This window comes from Alligator sinensis, unplaced genomic scaffold (assembly GCF_000455745.1).
Source record: "Alligator sinensis unplaced genomic scaffold, ASM45574v1 scaffold756_1, whole genome shotgun sequence".
In the NCBI taxonomy this organism is placed as follows: Eukaryota; Metazoa; Chordata; order Crocodylia; family Alligatoridae; genus Alligator; species Alligator sinensis.
The window spans coordinates 127,631-134,334 of NW_005843459.1; positions in this window are offsets into that span (position 1 = coordinate 127,631).

The window sequence follows — 6,704 nt, forward strand, 5'->3', positions numbered from 1 at the left end:
CGGCTGGCGCCAACTTTTGGACAAAGAGGAGGTGGTGGTGGAATAGGGACGTCAGGGGCAGACACTGCTCCCCCCGCCTGGCTTCCACTGGCAGCACTGATGTCATGGCTGCTCGGGAATAGAATGCGCCTGTGTTTGGGGCCGGGGGACTTGCAGCGCTAGCTCTCCCCCTATCCCCTCTCCCTCCCCTGCCAGAAGACCCGGCACCTGCCTTTCCAGCACACTTCATATTTGGTCTTTCCTATACTGAAAAAAGGTCTCTCTCTGTGTGTGAATCCTTTTGTATTGTGCATTTTATTCCCTCTGTTTGTGTGCATGCACTGGCCTCTTATTTGAACGTTTGCGTCCGTGTTAAGGGTTATGTAAAAATTGTGTGCTGTCCATTTGTCTGTCTTCTTCTGCTATGAATATCTGTTTTTTTCTATATTGTCCGTATATCTTTGTGTGTGTGTGCGTGTGTGTGTGTGTGTGTGTATGTGTGCACGCGTGCAAGCAATCTGTGCCTACCTGCACAGTGATAGATCACACTGGCAGGGAAAACACATCCTTCATTTTTCAAAGTTTCCAAAAAAAAAGAGCAAATATAAATTCAAAGAAATAAATTGAATAGGAATACTAATAATAAGTGGATAGAATAGAATAGCTAAGATAAGCTAAGCTAAGCTAAGCTAAGCTAAATGCTACCCACTCCTTTGTAACAAGAAAAAGGAGTAGGCAAGTTCAACTAGTACCGAGCTAGCAAGCCACAGTGCATCAGTCTGAGCGTTCTTCTATCACACAGTTGCTGACAGGGAACAAGCTGCGAAAAGGTACAGCACACCTCCAAATAGAAGCTTTTATGCTGTTTCTAGTTCTATCCCACAGACACTGCCATTGGAAAGGTAGCCAGGGAGAAATCCTTCTCCCTGGCTACCTACAGATCTCAGTCTCTCCCCCTTCCCTCCCCCCGCACTCTCCCTCCTTCCCTTCTCCTCCTCCCTCTTCTAACTGTAAATCAAGGCATCCAAAGTGTCTGAAGCATCCAAAGCAGATCTGAAGCACTTCAGATGCTCCGACCCACTTTGGATAATTTTCCTGGGCCCATGCTTCGATCTGGAAATGCCGATTCGGACACTGAAGTGTCTGAAACGGCATCGGATCTGAAGCGGGATCTGAAGGCTTGCACAGCCCTAATATCTATACCTATTACTGAATTCCTTTAACTACTGTTTCTAAGCCAACAGCCCTGTGCTGTTCTGTAATTGTGTACAGGTCAGTAAGGGTTAAACGTGTATCAGTTGATAGCAAAAGAAATATTGATGACACAAAATGGCTCCACAAATGGGAAGAAGAGATTTTCTCTCTGCCATGGTGCCTTCACAGCTGTGGTTTAGATAACTCTCACCTGAGAGGGCCAGTTCTCCAAGGCGGGTATCTCTTTTCTTTCATAACTCCCATGGTAACGCACAACAGAAATGAGATGCAGGTGAAAGGCTTCAGGTGGGCAGTGGAGAAGTTCCTAGGTGGGGAATGAACTGTATAAGCAAAGGGAGACTTGTAGAAAATGCCACTTAAATTTGCTGAGGCAGAAGATACCTTTTATTTGACCAACTAAATATTTGGAAAAAATATTCTTACCAAGCTTTTTGAGTTTAAAAATCCTTCATCCAGCTGAGAAAACATCTGCCGTTGGTGTGTGCTCTTCCTGGCTGGAATGAATAGTAAAGAGGCCACTGGCTGGTCTATAGCAAGACAGGCAGCCAGTGAAGATGTGGATTGAGAAGTCAGTGGGTGAAATAGTTGGAAAAATTCTTTTTTGCAAACTTTTGGGCACAAACACCCTTGTTCAGGCAAAGAGAGCATCTGCAGGTGTTTCGTGCTGTTCCTGGATGATCCAGGAAGGTGGAGAGAGGGAAATGTTGACCTGGAGCTGGACTCTTTGGGTAGATGTGATAGCTTTTATTAGACCAAATAAATAGTTGCAAAAAGTTGTTATTTGCAGGGTTTTAAAATTAAAAAAAACACAGAACCCTAAAGTTAGGCTTTAAAGGCTTTGGGGATCTAGGAAAGTGGCCTGAAGGTTTTCCAAGTACGCTAAGCACCCCATTAACTTAGGACGCTAGCTTCAGATATGGAGCTTTTAAAATAATTTGCCCAACTGCTTGAACTACTTCCAAGGGAAGTGGTTCTCGCTCCTACCCTGGGGGTCTTCAAAAGGAAGCTAGACAATCACCAAGCTGGGTTCGTTTGACCCCCGCGCTCTTTCCTGCCCATGGCAGGGGGTCGGACTTGATGATCTGCTCAGGTCCCTTCTGACCCTACCAACTATGAAACTATGAAAGGGAGAGAGTAGCAGAAGTGTAGGTAGAAGTATTTGGGCAAAAATTCCAAGTGAAAAGGGATTCCAAATGTAGACAATGTTACTAAGGTCTCTGATACCTCCTGGATCCCAGAGGACAAGAGAGAACAGAAACTCTTTGTTGTTGTGCCAAGTTTCTCTAACTCTGTTGAGGTGTTTATTTCCCTCTGGCTAATGTGTGAAATTAGGCTATTTGTACTGAGGGTTTCCTGTTCGGTCCTCTGTCGAAACTTTTCATCTGTCCAGTGACTCAATTTCTCTGTCTCAGGAGTGGATGGAGGGAGTCATTTTAGAGAAAGACTGGGAGCATTTGATCTGCAGGGAAATCTGAAAGTCAAGAATATACATTTTGGTAGTTTGAATGCCTTCCTGTAATACTTGGAGAATCCAAAGTAGAATACATTTTACTTTGAAGGAAACAAGATATTTAAAGAACACAAGATTTTTTTATTCTAAAATTAAGTTTTTTCTATGGTGATTGGTATAGCTCAGACACATGTGAATAACATTTTTAAGCAAGAAAAAATATAAATTCATAAAAGAAAACTTTTAATTTCAAGAAACCCACAGTGCAGGAGGAGTGTGGTGGTATAAAACCATATCCATCATCCAAGAACCTGGAATCTGGATCTGTCATGTTCAGGGAGAACAAAAAATTCTTTAACTGTATCGTGAGACAGTGGGACTGCTAGCCTGGGGCAAATTGGGATGACACAGGGACAGGAAAACACCATTTATTTCTACCTCCTCGGAAATTTCATGTGTGTACCTGTTCCCTGGCTCCCTCTCCCGAGCAACACAGCTGCCTTTCCTGGAGCCAACAGACATGGAAGGGGCTGTCCTGCCACATCCCCAGATTATACATTCTTGGCCATGTATTGGGTCTGAGCAGCTGTTGGCAGCCACTTGGGCAAAGATGAAGTCCCAGGGGTCTTTATGGCCATACCTGCAACACATACCCCTGGAAATCAGAGATGGAAAAGCACCTGCCATCCTTCATTGACTACCCTGGCCCAAGTACAGACACCCCCTGTTCTCTTCAAGGCAGATTCTGGCCTTGCCCAACTATGAGAGCCCAAGGGCTGGGGATTCCTTCATTCTCTTGGGAGACCCCACGTCCTCTATATGTTCCAGGAACTTTCCCTTGGTTCTGAAATAAATCATTGTGCACTACCCTTGTCTTTCTCTGCATGAATAATGGGGGTGAGGAGTTTAGGGACAGGTGTACACACCTTTGAAAATCTGTTGGGACCAGTGTTATGTCAGGTCATGTACTGTAAGGTCTGGGCATCATCTCAGGTTCAGGAGAGGCCAGGAATTCAGAAGCCAGGAGATCTCTCCAGAGAGCCAAGAAGAGTATTCAGAGGCTCAGGAAGAGCATGAAATCAGGAAGCATCTGGTCAGGTATCTGGAAGGATGGGTCAGAGCCAGATCAGGTATCCAGAAGATCAAGCAGAGAACAAGTTGAGGAGTCTAGCTAGGTCAGGTATCCAAGGAATCCATCAGTCAGTAGCAGCAGAAGGGTGTTTGCCTAGTTGAGAAATGCATGGAGTTAAAGGCAAACTCCACAAATGTTAGCAGAAGAGCCCAGTTGTCTTGCTGCAAATTTGGGTAATACTGGAGGTAATGTTGTAGAACTTGGTTTGTTCTCTCTGCTTGACCATTTGTTTGTGAGTGGGCACGGACGCCTAGGAAACTCAGAACCTCACACCAGAAATGGGAAATAAACTAGGGGCCAGAATCAGAGGTTATGTGGTCCAAGAGACCATGAAGGTGAACCACATGGTCTAACAATAGTCAGGTTGTATTTTTAGTTGAGGACAAACCTGCACATAAGTGGAATAAGTGGCATAGTTTAATTAACTGGTCGGTCACCATCAGAATTGTAGAAGATCCGTTGGATTCGGGCATTTAGATAATAAAGTTGATGGAAACGGCAAACCGATATTGGGGGAAATGGGAATAGGTCTTGGCTCTGTCCTTTGGGTTGTACTTCCACTTGCCAGTACCCACTGTCCAAATCAAGGATGGAGAACCATTGGGCTTTGGCCAGAAGGTCTAGTGTGTTATCAATGCAAGGTAAGGGATAGGCATCCATGAGGGTGACATTATTCAGTCTGTGATAATTTGCATAGGCTCTTAGACCTGCCTGATTCTTCTGCACTACTACCACAGGGGTGGCCTATGGGCTGGCAAGATGGCCTAATGATGATTCTCTCATCTCCTGCAGCTGCTGGAATGGGAACCATTCTTGGACCTTGTTTGATAGGTCTGACTCTGAATGTCAATCCAGTGCTTCTTCAGGCCTGTGCACCCTAGATTATAGTCTTCCTGGCTGAGTACATCTACATACTCCGGTAGGACTTACTGTACTGCCCTCACTTGTTCAGATTCCAGGCCATGGTGACTCAACTTGGACTCATGTTCCAATTAATCTGCAGTCCATAGAGGCTCATCACCTGGTCTTTCAAAATGATGCTTATTGTGCGTGCTTTTTGCCCTTGTAGCAACCAACCACATTTACCCAGGGTTTGTGGCAGGACAGCCACCCCGGTTTCAAATGTCCCAATTATGGTGCCTTGATATGTGACCTGAGGTTCTGGCAATGTGTTGGCAACACACACTGGGATTTTCCCCCTGTGGCTCTTACCCAATGCAGTTCCCACTAGGAATCCCAATCCCCGAGCTTGGGTTGAAATAAGCCCTCATCTTCTTCACAAGACCATCTGTTCAGTTTAGGTCATCATCTCACTTCAAGAAGCTATTATTAGATTATTTTCTACTATCACCTGACATATACCCACTAGGCCATCTGTGGTTTACAGATTCATAGATTCATAGATGTTAGGGTCAGAAGGGACCTCAAGATCATCAAGTCTAACCCCTGCCCTGGGAAGGAAAGAGTTCTTGGGTCAGATGACCCCAGCTAGCTGCTTGTCCAGTATCCTCTTGAAGATCCCCAAGGGAAGGGGAGAGCACTATCTCCTTTGGAAGCCCATTCCTGACTTTGGCAAACCTTACTGTAAGGAAGTTTTTTCTGATGTCCACCCTAAATCTGCTCTCCATCAATTTGTGGTTATTGTTTCCATCTACTCCAGGGGATGCCCATGTAAATAAAGCCTCTCCTATTGTCCGCTGCCCTCCCCTGATGAATTTATAGGCAGCCACAAGATCACCTCTCCGCCTTCTCTTGTGAAGGCCAAAGAGATCTAGGTTCCTCAGTCTCTCCTCATAGGGCCTTGCCTGCAGGCTTCTGACCATAGGAGTGACCTCCTCTGACACTCTCAAGATTCTCCACATCCCTCTTGAAGTGCGGCACCCAAAACTGGATGCAGTACTCCAACTCCAGCCTGACCAGTGCCATATGGAATAGAAGCATCACCTCCCTGGAAGTGTTCATCATGCATCTGATGGTGCATGATAAAGTGTGGTTAGCCTTGTTGATCACTTCATCACACTGATGACTTATGTTCATCTTGGAGTCAACTGTGACTCCAAGATCCCTTTCTGCTGCTTAGAAGGTCATCCCCCAGCCTGTAAGTGTGTTGGTGGTTCTTTTTGCCCAGGCGCAGGACTTTGCACTTGTCTTTGTTGACCTGCATCCTGTTTTGATCTGTCCAATTTTCCAACCTGTCCAGATCCACCAGGATCCATTCCCTACCCTCTGGTGTGTTAATTATGCCCCATAATTTAGTATCATCTGCGAACTTGGACAGGGTGCTCTCCATGCCCTCATACAAGTCACTGACGAAGACATTGAACAGCACCTGTCCAAGGACTAAGCCTATGGGAGTCCACTGTCCACATCTTTCCATTTCAATATTGAACCATCCACCACCACTGTCTGGGCGTGACCCCTAATCCAATTTGCCACACATCTGACTGTATAATCATCTACATTGCAGCCTGTCAGTTTATTTACTAGAACAGAAGGCAATACTGTATCAAAGGCCTTCTTAAAGTCTAGGTAGATGGCATCTACCTTGACTCCTGTCTGTAAGCATTTTGTAACCCAGTCATAAAAAGAAACGGGGAAATATCTTCCCATAAAGGAGCAAGAGCAGTCTACAAAGTTCATAGTCACCTGGAATGTCTTTACAAAGTTGGTGCCCGTCAAAGCATCTTGCTTTGCATCCTTTGCTTCAAGGAATGCAAGTGGCAGCTGCAAGCCTAGGAAGTCAACAGCCATACTTCACTCTCCCAGAATTGGGAGTGCTTTCCTACTGGCCACTTTAACCACCGGTCCACAGGGTTGAAAGTTTCTTTCTGTCTCTTGCTCCTGTATCCAGGCTTAGTTTAAAACTCAGTCAAGCAGGTCAGCCAGTCTGACTGAGAACAGCCTCCTCCCCAGCAGAGTGAGGTGGGG